Genomic DNA, 13,469 nt, shown 5'->3' with positions numbered 1-13,469 from the left:
TTAAATAGTTAAAATAATACTAGAAAATTGTCTCTTTAAAAAGCCTACAAGTGCCTCAATGAAGAACCCAGTTGATCACTTGTATATAGTTGTGTTTTTAAAAAATACTACCGCTGTATTTTATCACATACCACTCATTATTTGTTTTAGAATTCTTAGAACAATGCAAAAGGTGAAAGAAAATGTAACTAAGTATTTGATTACATGAGCCAGGGAAGAGAGTAGAAATTGGTAAGTTTTAAAGGTTAAAAAGATGTGGTTTGCTTACTGTTAAAATGTTTCTGCCTTTTTATTGTCTGTAAACAAAATGAGGGCTCCGGAAATGTGTATTTATTACAGAATTCAAGATGCCTATCTGTTAGAACATTTGGCAGCTGAGTATTGGAGGCCTGCAGTGAACCACATGTAATGTGAAGGGCTCACTGTATATTATAAATGGCTGCAACAACATGATTGGGAGTTCTTTCTACAGAAATGTTTATTCTACGGGGTGTTCAAATTTTGCTTGCTTTCTTCAGGGTAGGAGTTCTTCACCTGAGCACTGCTGTTATCTGGGATCTGAGATTTCTTTGTTGTGCCAGGCTACCTGCATTGTAGATATTTAGTAACATCCCTGGCCTCCACCCACTAGATTTAGTGGCAAGCTCTCCCCAGTTGTGACAAAAAGGTCTCCAATATTTCCAGATGTCCCCTGGGACAGGGAGAGTGATGTCCCCAGTTGAGGACCACTAGGGGTAAATATACTTTTTGTTCATATAAGCATCTAGAAACAGAGCAGCTTTTAAAAAAAATTGTGTAAATGATAATATAATGATTCTTTGTGAATAGTCATTTAATGAATATGAATAATCAAATTAATGAATAGTCATCCCTTGTTGGGCTGAAATCAGGAACCAGAATACTACATCTTAAGTAACAGTGGTTCTCTGTATACTCACCATCCATATCGTGGCAATGTAAAGTAGATGGAATTTACCAGACATGCGGCTCATAGTATTGGTGCTGTGTTGTTGTTTTGTTGGTTCCTCAGTCATTATCTCAGTACTAAATGTATTCCATTGGGAAACACAGGCAAGTGAGCCCCTTGACCTTTATCCCATGGGCTACACCTGGGACTTTCCAGGCAGCATTTCACAGCTGGAATATTCAGGGGCCTGAACCTAACCCCTTGGTCTCCATTGACCCAAAATGAGTGCCCAGTTGTGTCTTCTCTCCTGGCTCCATAAGAGCTTCATCAGTTGTTTACTACCAGCTTGTTAAAAAGGATAAGTATTTGAAAACCTTACTTGGTTTGAGATCATTTAACCTTTAGACCAGTCCAGAAAAAAACACCATAATTTCCTCACTGCCTTTCAGTGGAATTTAGAAGTTCCGTGGGTTATGTCACCGTGAGATTTACTTCTTCTTGTGTTCACTAAAGAACAACACACAAGAGAGGAACAGGCCTATCTCATACAGACCATACATACAGTTTGGCAACAGGACAGTCCCTCGTGTCTCCCCGTATAATGAAGCTAATCACTCTATGAATTATCTTAATTGAATTTGAAGGTATTACTACTAAGTACTATGAGAAAAGCAGCCAGTAAGGGCTGTGTTTTCCCACAGCGTTCAGTAGCAATGCATTTACATTTAATTAAGATCATTCATACAGTGATTAGCTTTCTTCTGTGGAAGGCACTAGGGACTTTCCTACTGCTGTTGCCTGCTTGGAGTCTTTGTAAGATAGACTTATCTCCTTTCACAGGTTGTCTCTTCTGTAGAGTAAGGGATTGCTCAATCCATCCAAAGTATCATCCTGAGATGTGGGTTACACTTACGGGAAAAAAAAAAAGTTAATCCAAGAAAGTGAAACGTGTAATTGGAGCCCTAGGGGGTTATTCTATCTCACATTCTCGCCTACCACCTAGACGACCTTGTGCAGATTACTTAATGTCACTCTGAGCCTCAGTTTCTTCTTCCATAAAGTGTTCATAACAGTACCTGCCCTATTTTAAGATTACTTACTGGAATTCAAGTTGGTCTTGTGCATTCTGAACATGATTTGAACTCTATCAAAATTATAAGTGTTATGTAGTATTAATAAAGCCAAGTAGAATATTTATGTTTCCAGGAGAAGGGAAGCGGAATATAATTATAGCGAGATTGCCTTTCCAGTGACTGCAACAAATGAAGCCACTGGGAGGTGACACCTTCTCCTGGGAACCTTTTTCAGTGACAGGGCTACTGAGTAGACACAATTCTGAATTGCATCAAGCTGAGTGCTCAGGGTCCTAGACTGCTCTGTGTTGATGGGATTTGCGTTAGAAAGACCGTGTTTTTTTCTGCCCCCACCTAAGCCCAGCTGAGCTAAAACCCACTCAAAGCTCTTTTGGAATTTCTACAACACAACCATCTAAACTTTCTAAAGGCTACCAGCCGTGGGCAAACTACGGCCCGCGGGCCGGATCCAGCTGTTCTATCTGGTTCTCTTGCTCTCCCCTCCGCTCCTTTACTTTGAATTTATATTAGTTCACACAAACACTCCATCCATGCTTTTGTTCCGGCCCTCCGGTCCAGTTTAAGAACCCATTGTGGCCCTCGAGTCAAAAAGTTTGCCCACCCCTGAAACCAACATCCTTCAACTGGCTTCAGAGACGACGACTTGATAGGTGATAATGAAAAAGCAATTCACGTGAGCAAATGACCAACAAAGGAAGATGAGGCTTTAAAGTTTGTTTAGAGAGTAAAATAATAAATTCTTTTAAATTTTTGGATATACTCCTACATTGTAGTGAAAAAAGAAATAATGATTCTTGGAGATGATTAATTATAGATTATCTGTTTTTATAATGATCATGTGAATTTTGAACTCTACAAATGATTTCTTGCAAAAAAGCAAATTTATAAATGGTTTACTTTCTTAGTAATCTAGAATGTTTAATTAGATGTTTCTGACTTCCTGAAAGGTTATACAATTCAAACTTGATACTCTCTTGACCTAGATTGACAATTTTGTCTATTTCGTTTTCTGCAAATGCTTTTGAAGCTGTTTGTTTAACTGTATTGTAAATTTTAATTGGTTTGGAAGTTTCCCTTATGAATCCAATTTTCAAGTGTATTGTCTAAGAAATGCCTTTGCTACTTTAATTCACTTATCACAGAGTGCATTTGCATTATAAGAAAAGTTCAAGGAAAAATGAAATGTGTTAGATCAAGTAGAACAACTCTTAAATTTTGAAATATATGTGGTATTCTATAGTTGGAGGTTTTCTTTTTAACTGTCTTTTTTTTTTTTAATCCAAATCATTCAGAATGATCTCTAGTACATAGGAAGTCAATAAGAATGATAGTTTCCTTCCTAAGTGACAAGTCTTAATTTGGAAAGATTAAGTACATGATTAAGTTGAATTATTTTATCAATCATGTACAATCAGAAAAATAAAAGTGTTTGATATTTTTAAGTTTTTTTCTGGCTTGTAGGTCTTAAATCTGCAGGACTTGAAAATTTAGGAATATGCATAAAAATTCTTACTCCCCTCTTTAGTAATAGCCTATGAGCACTTTAATAGAAAATTAAAAACTATAGATAGAGGATCTGATCTGAATGTCTTTACCATACATCTCATATACATCATTTTATAATATGTATCTTTCAAGTCTATTTTGTAAATATATTTTTATTGATTTCAGAGAGGAAGGGAGAGGGAGAGAGAAATAGAAACATCAATGATAAGAGAGAATCATTGATTGGCTGCCTCCTGCACGCCCCATATTGGGGATCAAGCCCTCAACCTGGGCATGTGCCCTGACCAGGAATCGAACACATGACCTCCTGGTTCATGGGTGGAACCTCAACCACTGAGCAACTCTGGCCCACCTCAAGTCTATTTTTTATCCTTTATTCTTCCTTGTTAAGGTGAACAGCCTCCCCCCGCTCATCTGGGCTTCCTTACATTACTGTTACTGTTTGTTTTATACAAACATTCTCAATTGCTTATTTAGGCTATTTTATAATGAGCCAGTGAGCTGAAAGGAAGCACAGGATGGGGTCGCAGGATGGCTGCTGCAGGAAACAATGAAATGAGCCTGAATGAGGTTTGAAAGGGTGAAAATTAGGGATGAAAGCTACAAATGAACAGGTTGGAAAATACAAAAAAGCAGGAGTAATGGCAGGGGTCAAATTCAATCTGAACCACCGAAATGGAGAAGTGTAAGCTGAAACTTGATCTGGCCTAAGAGTTGAGGCCCCATCAAAGGGCTCAGGGTAAGGCCTAAGCAAGAGGGCAGAGCCAGCTCAGGTGCAAGGTAGCTGCAGAGAAAGGATGCTTTCCAAATGGATTCAGGAGAGGTACCTGCAACTTAACCAAGAATGAATTCACTTTCCTCAAGAGTGACTGCTAAGAGAGGAGGAAGAGATGAGCCAGGAGAGAAGGGGGGGAGGGGAGGGGACAATTGCCATACCAAGCAGAATTAACTCCATGAAGGTGCCCTTTACAACTCTCTGAGCAGGAGGTTAACCATTTGTCAGAACAGGGAATGCCACAGTATACAGGAAGTAGTAGCATCATGATCCCAACAACTCTTTTTTTTTTATTTCCCAGGTGGTGGCAGTGGTATAAAACTTTCTGAATTCACAGATTCCCTCAATTAGTGGCAATTTCCATTGTGGTTTTTGCCACAGACGTTATCTAACATTTACTATCTGATTCATTTTCTTGGTCCCCCTTACCCTCTTATACATACTATTTGGTCTCTGTCCTTAGCACTGCCTTCCCTGAAGTGACCAGGGATCTCATACTAGCCCCTAGATTTTTTATGTCCTTCCCTGCAGAACTCACAAAGGGAACAGGAATAGTCCTCAAAACTACAGCTCTGTTTCAGCATCTTCACTCAGGTAAATAAAAAAAAAGAAGCTTTGATGTTGTCTGTTCCTGAAAGGACATGACCTTTGCTGGTGGAGTGGAGTGGAGGAATGGAGTGGACCACAGGCTTCCTGCTGAGCTGGGTTGAAATATCAGTTCTTCTGTCAACTTGCTCAGCAAGTCCTCAGTATCCAAGTCTCTTCATCTGTAAAATAAAGCAATGATGATCTTTTCTAGGCTTGATATGATAGGAGAAAGTGTTAAATACTTACCATGGTCCTTGCCATTTGATCATGATAGTAGTTGTAGAAAAATAATAATAATTATTAGCATATATGGGGTAAATCAGAAAAATGACAGTTTTCATTATTACTATTAGTATGAAATTATTTAGTGTAATTATGTTACTTCTACAAACAAACATACTTAAAAGATGAGTGTATTTTAACGTAACAAAAATAGCAAATGTGACTCTTATAATGAAAATGGCACAATAAAGGAAAAGAATTTGGGGCCAGCAATGGCTTAGAGATGCCTGGTTAATCATATAATCTAGGGGGCTGCCAGTACTTCCAATACAACCTGGCACCTCCTGGGAGAGAAAATTGTAGTATGTGGAATGTCAGCACTGACAGTAAATATGGAAATAACCTTTTTTTGCCCCCCAGTTATTCTGGTGTCATAGGAGAAGGGTAAGATAGACTGTGGTACATTAGAGATAGGACTGCACTGAGTTTACCACTTTAGGAAACCAAGCAGGTACTTAAGTAACCTCGTACCCAGGATTTGTGATGCCTGATATATGTTTTATAGAATGAGATGACATTGGAATTCATTAGCAATACATGAGTTTACTGAACCTAAATTCCTGAACTTGAAGGAGTCATCGGCTACAAGAGGTTCTTCTTTAAGACCATTCAAATCCAAATAAAGACAAGTTGAGGAGATAATAGTCCCATATTATAGGTGCTGTTCCTTGTATTATATTTTCTTAGATTTCTTTAGCTGCAAGCAGAAGAAATCCACTCAGATAAATAAGCACAGTCCAGATAAGAGAACAGAGGGAAGGTTGGAGAGACAGGCTGGGAAAGAACAGGGATGGATGTAGAACACCTCAGGGCAGTGGAAATGGGTGGTCTTGGTGTTTGGGACTAATGGGCAATCATGTGGCTTTTGGTATCTCTCCACTCAAGATTCAGAGTTCTGGAGGGAAGTGTTGAATGGGCCACACTGGGGTCGCATGCCCTTGATCACAGAAAAGCAGGAGCCTTTTCATTGTCAGACATTGCAAGACTGCTCCTTATGGGGACAGGGAGAGAATTAAGTCACCGGAAGGAAAGTAAATGCTAATAGTAAATAAATACATACATACATACATACATACAGGATAGATGTTACATAGGCCAAAAGACAACAGAAGTCCACTATACATATTCAGTTTCAAGCAACCAAAAATAAGAAAGGAAATAAAAGAATGAGCTGACTCTCGCTAGGGGAAGATTTATTGAAAACATAGGTACATGTTCCTGACATATCTCTTTAAATTCATGTATGTGATATGTATGTTTAGATATATATATACACACACAAACACTCCCCTCACACTTGACCTGTTAGTGAAAGTTTATTTGTGTGACTGTTGATACTAAAATAGTATCAGAGTTTGTGCCAGTGACAGCTTTCATCACAGTCTTCATACAAATTAATCTAAAATTCCCAGGAGTTTGCTCCAAGGCATTAATTTCCCTGGTGTCAGGCAGACTTGTAATTGGGTTGTGATGTATTTTTAATATCTATTATCTTTCAAGTGTTTCTAGAAAACTAAATGAGACATACAATTTAATTTGATTTGGATATTCTTGGATATTTTCTACTTCTTTATAAGTTCTGGTATTAGATGAAAAAGTAGCCATTTTTACTTTCTTTTTATTATAAGTTGTTACAATGTAACACATGGATATTGATGTGCTCTTAAAAGATATACATGGTCAAATTTCCTTAAAAAAAAAAAAAAGATTCCAAAGGTCTGAATTCAACTTGGAAGTATATCTTTTATTATAGATACTATAAGTTTGTTGGTCACCTTGATTTTCCTAATGAAACTGAGGGTTAACGAAATAGACTATTCTGATTTTTCTACCTACCATGTTTATGTTGAGTATGATGATTAATCCTTTTTATATATTTGCAAAGGGCTTTATAATTTACCAAGTTAAACTGGGTTTATTTTACTGAAATGGACTAAGAAATCAACTACTGGTTGATTTCTCAACTACTGGTTGATTTCTTCTGAGATCTATGTCCTTTTTTTGTTACCAAGGGAACCATTTCCAAATTCGGCTTAATCTGAGCTGTCCCAGCTGTGGAATTCCTAACTTTGATTTAGCTAGTGTTTTTCCATTCTCACGAAACTCAGTTGGTCAAAACAGAGAGAAGGTTACAGGGTCAACATAAGATGGCTTATTCTTTACTTAATCATTTCCTTTTTGGTAAGAAAAGCTAGTCTTGTTTTCTGAAGCGCCAACATTTGAGAAGTTGTCCAGTGGAACTCCCTTTGATGAAAGGCTGAATTGAATCTGTCACACGACCACAAGCTGACAGCTATGGCTGTGAATCCAGCTGCATGGTCTCTCTCCAATTTTCTCATTTGTTTTAAGCACAAATAGTGTGGAAGTTGGTTCCGTTTCAACTGCATTAAGGCCAAAGGGGCCTGGATTAAATTAAGGTCTAAAAAATCCATGTGTCATTTAGATCTTTTATTTCCTCTAAGAAAATTCATCAGTTATCTTGATAATGCAGAAATTAGTTACCAGCTGTGTAATTTTGAATATGTTTTGGACATCTCAAGATTGGAATTCTTTTTAGGGTCTCTCTAAAGATCCCCCTGGATCCTTATTCTTAGCTATTTGCTTGTCTGTGTGCCAAGATGTCAAGAGGATATTTAAAGAATTAACATGGTAGAGCCTACTGTATTGGTCCTATGGTAATTATTTTGATTGGTTTGTTTTTCTGAGTCATTAGCCAGGATGCAAAGTTTTGTAAAATGAAGAAAGCATTTCAAGATACAGGATTAATTCTGTTATGAATATTCAAATTAGAATAAAGTTTCAGATATTCAAAAATGGCAAGAGTGATTAAGGAAGTCCAAATTGGCATCACAGGATACATTGCATGTTGCAGAAAAATATAAACTTCTCTAAAATAGGAAAAAAAATCTCTTTCCATAATAAATATTTCTTAAAAAGATCAGATTTCCTGAAAAGGAGAGCAACTAGTTCAGATTAACAAATTAAAATGACCTTAATGATGAGTAACCAAAGCCTTGCTCCCTAATTACACTTAAAATTTAGAACACAAACATATGGGCCCCAAACACAAAGGATTTGCAATAGAGATTATTCTTCATTCCTTATCACATCAAATATTTCCCTGATGAGTCCTTAGTGATCCTGTTAACTAACCTGTCCTAACAAGCTTGACCTGCATATGTGTAGGTAAGAGCTATAGAAACAAATTCTAAGTATCTACAACTTGACTGTTATCTAGATACTTATATTTGCACAGCTAATAAATTTAATATTAAACCAATGCTAAATTTAATATTTTTTTGAATCTAGAGGTGTAAATACATAAAAATATTTCCTAGGCTGTTTCTCAAGGAAAAAGAAAAAAGTAGAATTTCAAAGTCACTTTCATTCTTCTTTCTACCTGTGGGGGACAGAGGAGCCCCAACCTGATTCAGGAGATCCATGGAGGAGCCACTGATCTTTAATCTTTTACTAGAGGCCCAGTGCATGGATTTGTGCACATTGAAAGGAAATTAATTAGAAGAAATATTTTAGAGGCTGGGGAGGGATCATGGGACGGCTCCAGAGCGTGTTTGTCCCATCTCACCAGGCCCGTCTCACCCAGTCCCCATCGCTGGAGCCCAGTAGCAAGCTAACCTACCAGTTGGAGCATCTGCCCCCTGGTGGCCAGTGCATGTCATAACAACTGGTCAAACAATCAGACAGCATATTAGGCTTTTATTATATAGGATTTTTAAATTTCAGTGTTTTTCCTTTTGTTATTCTCTTGCCTCCACAGAATCATTAGTTATTAAAATTTGTTTCTTTAAATGAAATTTAGATGAAAACTATATAGGCATGGAGCACAATTCTTGGTACATGAAGAATTTAGTGTAATTAGTTCAATTGGCTGATTAATTTGACTTGGTTTTGGTGTATGTTTTGGGGTAAAACTTGTAAGGTGCTTTCGATTATTTTCCAATAAAGGCAAATCTATATTTGTCTGGCATGTATTTGATGGTTCACATACTCCATCTCCTTGATCCTTATAACAGCACTGCCATAAGCAGCATATTGCCCCTTGACTCATTGGACTCAACCCCACTAAGTACAATTTAAATGACTTGTCCAAATTATGCAGCTGGTAGGTAAAAGATCCTAACTTCCAAATACAGATTCTGACTTGGAATCCTTTGCGACAGTGACTGGTACACAGAGGTGTTTAAGTGATTTACCAGATTTTTATGGTGCCGTACAGAGCTCAAAATACTTAGTAAATACATTGCTAATTGTTCTTCCCTTTTTTGCTGACATTAGTTTCTAGTTCACCTACATAATCTGTAATTTTTCCCCAGTCTCCTTCCCCTGGTGTTTATGTATCTTTTTTTTAATTACTTAAAGATATTAGTGGTTGAACTTGCATGTGAAGTCCCCACTGGGATTTTCTAGGTTCCCTCTCTGGTGGGTTTTCAAAGGGTAAACAGTTTTACAATTCAATGATTCCCCAGGGTTTCCATGGAGGCATGATAACTTGAAAAACAAAGTTCATTTTTTGCCATGATAAAAGCAATCCATGTTCATTATAGAAAATATGAAAATTCAAAATAGTAAAATCCTAAATGTCATCATCCATCCGAATGTAATAACTGATAATATCTGGATCTATGTCTCTAATATTTTTTCTTTAAGTTTTTAAAATCTTGCACAGTTATTCTGGTGTGCAATATTTAGTCCCACTTTTACTTAACAATAATACATAAGCAATTTTGCTTATTATTACAAACTTCAAAAACTTAGTTTTAATGGTCATGTATTATTTCTTAGCAAGGATGTACCATAATTTCCTAATCATTCCTTATCCTTTATAATGTATTGTTTCCCATTTTTAGCTGACCATGTCCTTCATTCCTTACTACCCATTATAGATCTAGGTATTCCCGATCCAAACTCTAATGTCACAATATGTGTGAATCTAGAAAAACAGTGTCAAGATGAACTTGACCTTCTTTCCTACTGAGATAGTGCCCTTTTGTTATCTTTTCTTTTGTAGCAATGCTTGGTATCTTGATCAAGGACCCCATCCTCCTCATGTTTTCCCACAAGAGCCACTCATACAAAATGTTGTGGATTCATGAACTGTAATGAAGGATGAAGCGTTACAAGGAGGAACCATTGCATGTGCTACAATTATTTATTGATTCATTCCAACCCTACCCTATTTTCAATGCCCTTCCCAGAGCCCATTATAGCACTAACTCTCTCTCTATGACACACAATTCTTTGAAAAATGTAAACCACACATTTTTGAGCAGCAGTTCTGGTGTCTTCACTTTTTGGATATAGCGTCTACCAGCCAGCCTGCTTTTCTTATCTATCTTGGATTAAGGTGAATATATTTTCCCCATCTTGTTATAAAGATAATGTTGCAAAGACAATTTTATATAAATTTTGGATTATAGGTGTGATTTTTTTTTAAATTGAGTCCCAGAAAAGGAATTCCTGCATGAAATGATATTAACTTATTAACAAATATTTATTGAGCGCCTACTCTTTGCTCTTTGTACACATTAAATTTACAATAAAAGTGATTTAAGCCCATGGCTAGTGCAAATTTAAAACTTAGCACTTATGTGATGAGCACTGTGGATGTGGTACAGTTCTAAGACATACAAATATTACCCCATAACATTCATTCTAGAGTGCATGCTACACTCTCAGCTGCCTCTCAACACAGAAAACCTATAATCACACTCTCCCTTTCATTTTGGACTTTCCTACAGCAGAGCTCCATAGTCCAGCTAATTTTTTAGTTAGAACGTATTTCTATTCTGGAGACAGGTCTAGGTTGATGATTTAGTCATTTAATTGTTCAGTGTTACATACTTCAAATGCTTAGTCCTCAGCATCATTTCTTCACCCATTTGGTACTTAATTACAATTATGAAAACAATTCAGATCTTTGTAATGGACACTATGTTCTTGCAATTGGAATCTTTAGCTAAGGCATAGACCAGCGACTACTCCAAACCAATTAAAGGGCTCTTGGCAGTACTGGCTGTTATGAAGATGGCAGGTTGACCAACTCTAGGACTTAGACGTTATGTTGGTAATCCAAGTGAGGAATAAGTAGAAAGGAAGAGAGCATTTGTTTTGGTGACAGGATCCCATTATTCTGCTGTGAAGTTGAATTAGAGGAGAGCTGTGGATTTGGGGAAGTGGAGCAAACAAATCCCTTAATACTGTGTAGGAAGAATAGTGCCCGTTCCCCCTGTGGTGCAGCACCAGCCCTGCTGCATAATAACAGGTACTGGTGGGTGCCTTTTCCCAGGCCTGGAGTGGTTTTAGAATACCTAATGAAATTCATTACCGATTTGAGAGAAAGAGAGTGAGAGTAAAAAGCACTATAAAAACCCAATCCAATTCAGGGCAGTCTTGGCACATGCCTCCTCCCAGTTGGTGCATTTCCAGAAGAAAGAGGCACATTAAATTCTGGAGGGACAAACCCAGCCGTTGTAAAGCTATAAATCAATGCTGCTCAGTTCCCAGTTTTACTCAGTGTCTCTGCAAGCAGCTGTAGTGAGAAATTAACATATCCCACCATCCTTATATACATCTGTCTCTGTGACTGAAATATTGAACAAAACAGCTCTCCTGCTTCAGAGAGAACTACTGCATCCATAGCCTGGATTCTCACCATCACAGATCATAATGCATTCATGGCAAACACTGCCAGATCCCAGGCTCTAGATGCTATGAAATATATCATTATTATTTGCATTTTAAAACCTCATGTCCACCCAGCCAGCGTGGCTCAGTGGTTGAGTGTTGACTTATGAACCAGGAGGTCACAGTTCGATTCCCGGTCAGGGTACATGCCCAGGTTGTGGAATTGATCCCCAGTGTGGGGTGTGCAGGAGGCAGCTAATCAGTGATTCTTTTTTTAAAAAATATATATATATTTTATTGATTTTTTACAGAGAGGAAGGAAGAAGGATAGATAGTCAGAAACATCGATGAGAGAGAAACATCGATCAGCTGCCTCCTGCACACCCCCCACTGGGGATGTGCCCGCAACCAAGTTACATGCCCTTGACCGGAATCGAACCCGGGACCTTTCAGTCCGCAGGCCGATGCTCTATCCACTGAGCCAAACCGGTTTTGGCAAATCAGTGATTCTTTCTCATCATTGATGTTTCTGTCTCTCCCTCTCCCTTCCTCTCTGAAATCAATAAAAATATATTTAAAAAAACCCACAAAAACCATCATGTCCACAAAAATTACAAAGCATTGAATATCCTGAAAATTACACAAGCAATCCTGAATTGATTAACAAGTTCTCTGAAAAGATAGCACTCAACGTAATATATCTCTGCCCAGAGGTCAAGACTGAATACATTAGATGAAGCAGATCGGCTAGGTTTTGTAACTTTGTGTTAAAATAACCTCAGTGCAGCATTTTAAACAGGAAAGTCTTAGTAAATGTCATTTACTGATTGACTTGTATGTCCTAGCCTGAAATGAAAATCTACCCTCCAATAGATGCTTACATCTGTTGTAAGCTATGCCTTTTATTGGGCATAACAAGGAAAGTTTAGGACTTAGTTTTTCTATGGTTTTATTGATAACCTGTGACTTGTGAGCTCTAATTTTTCTGTGAATTTAGGTGGCATTCACTTTAGGTGGAAGAGGTGCCCTAGTAAAATGTCTTCTTTAAAGGTCTGCTAGTCTCCAGCTTATTTATTAATGCTGTAGTTTGTAGCTGATGGGAGATGAAATTTAAAAGACAGTGCAAACAAGATTGTAGGAGGCCTCTTAAAACATCTTGATGCCATTTGCCTTTAAATCTATCAACTGCAACACACAAGGAGCCACATTCTCACATGGTGGTGTAAAGAAATGAGAGAAGGAAAGTGCTAGTAGTTATGCCACCAGCTTATGAGACCAAAGGGCTCAAACACTAAAGCTGAAAACACAAGAAAGAAAAGGGACATAACCAACCAAATCTGTGGCTGAGATAAGAACTGTCTGATGCTTTTACAATACATTCTATTTTATTTGCTTCGTTTAATATACAAAAACTATATTAGGGTGGGAAAGAGGTTCTAGAATAAGCCAGGTGTTTCATACTTGAAGACCTTGTGGGCAGTTGGTAAAATCAATGTGTGGTTTTACAGGATAAGAGGTAATAGAAAAGGACTATGGAGATCCTTAGCTGAACTGGAGTGAAATACCACCCCTGAAAGGCATTCAAAGCCAACTAAAAATAAAGTGAAATAAATGTTTGCACCAAACCAAACATCTGGAATCTGCATGTCTCTTAAGCTATCATTTTGTGATC

At 37.6% G+C, this 13,469-nt stretch overlaps 1 protein-coding gene across 10 annotated transcripts in view; it reads left to right on the top strand.

The window, feature by feature from the left end:
- DOCK10 (dedicator of cytokinesis 10) overlaps nucleotides 1-13,469 on the top strand; it is a 218,944-nt gene that overhangs the window by 78,042 nt on the left and 127,433 nt on the right. The window lies entirely within an intron of this gene.

Source organism: Plecotus auritus, assembly GCF_963455305.1.
Source record: "Plecotus auritus genome assembly, chromosome: 5".
Taxonomy (NCBI): domain Eukaryota; kingdom Metazoa; phylum Chordata; class Mammalia; order Chiroptera; family Vespertilionidae; genus Plecotus; species Plecotus auritus.
This window is presented reverse-complemented; position numbering and strand designations above follow the sequence as displayed.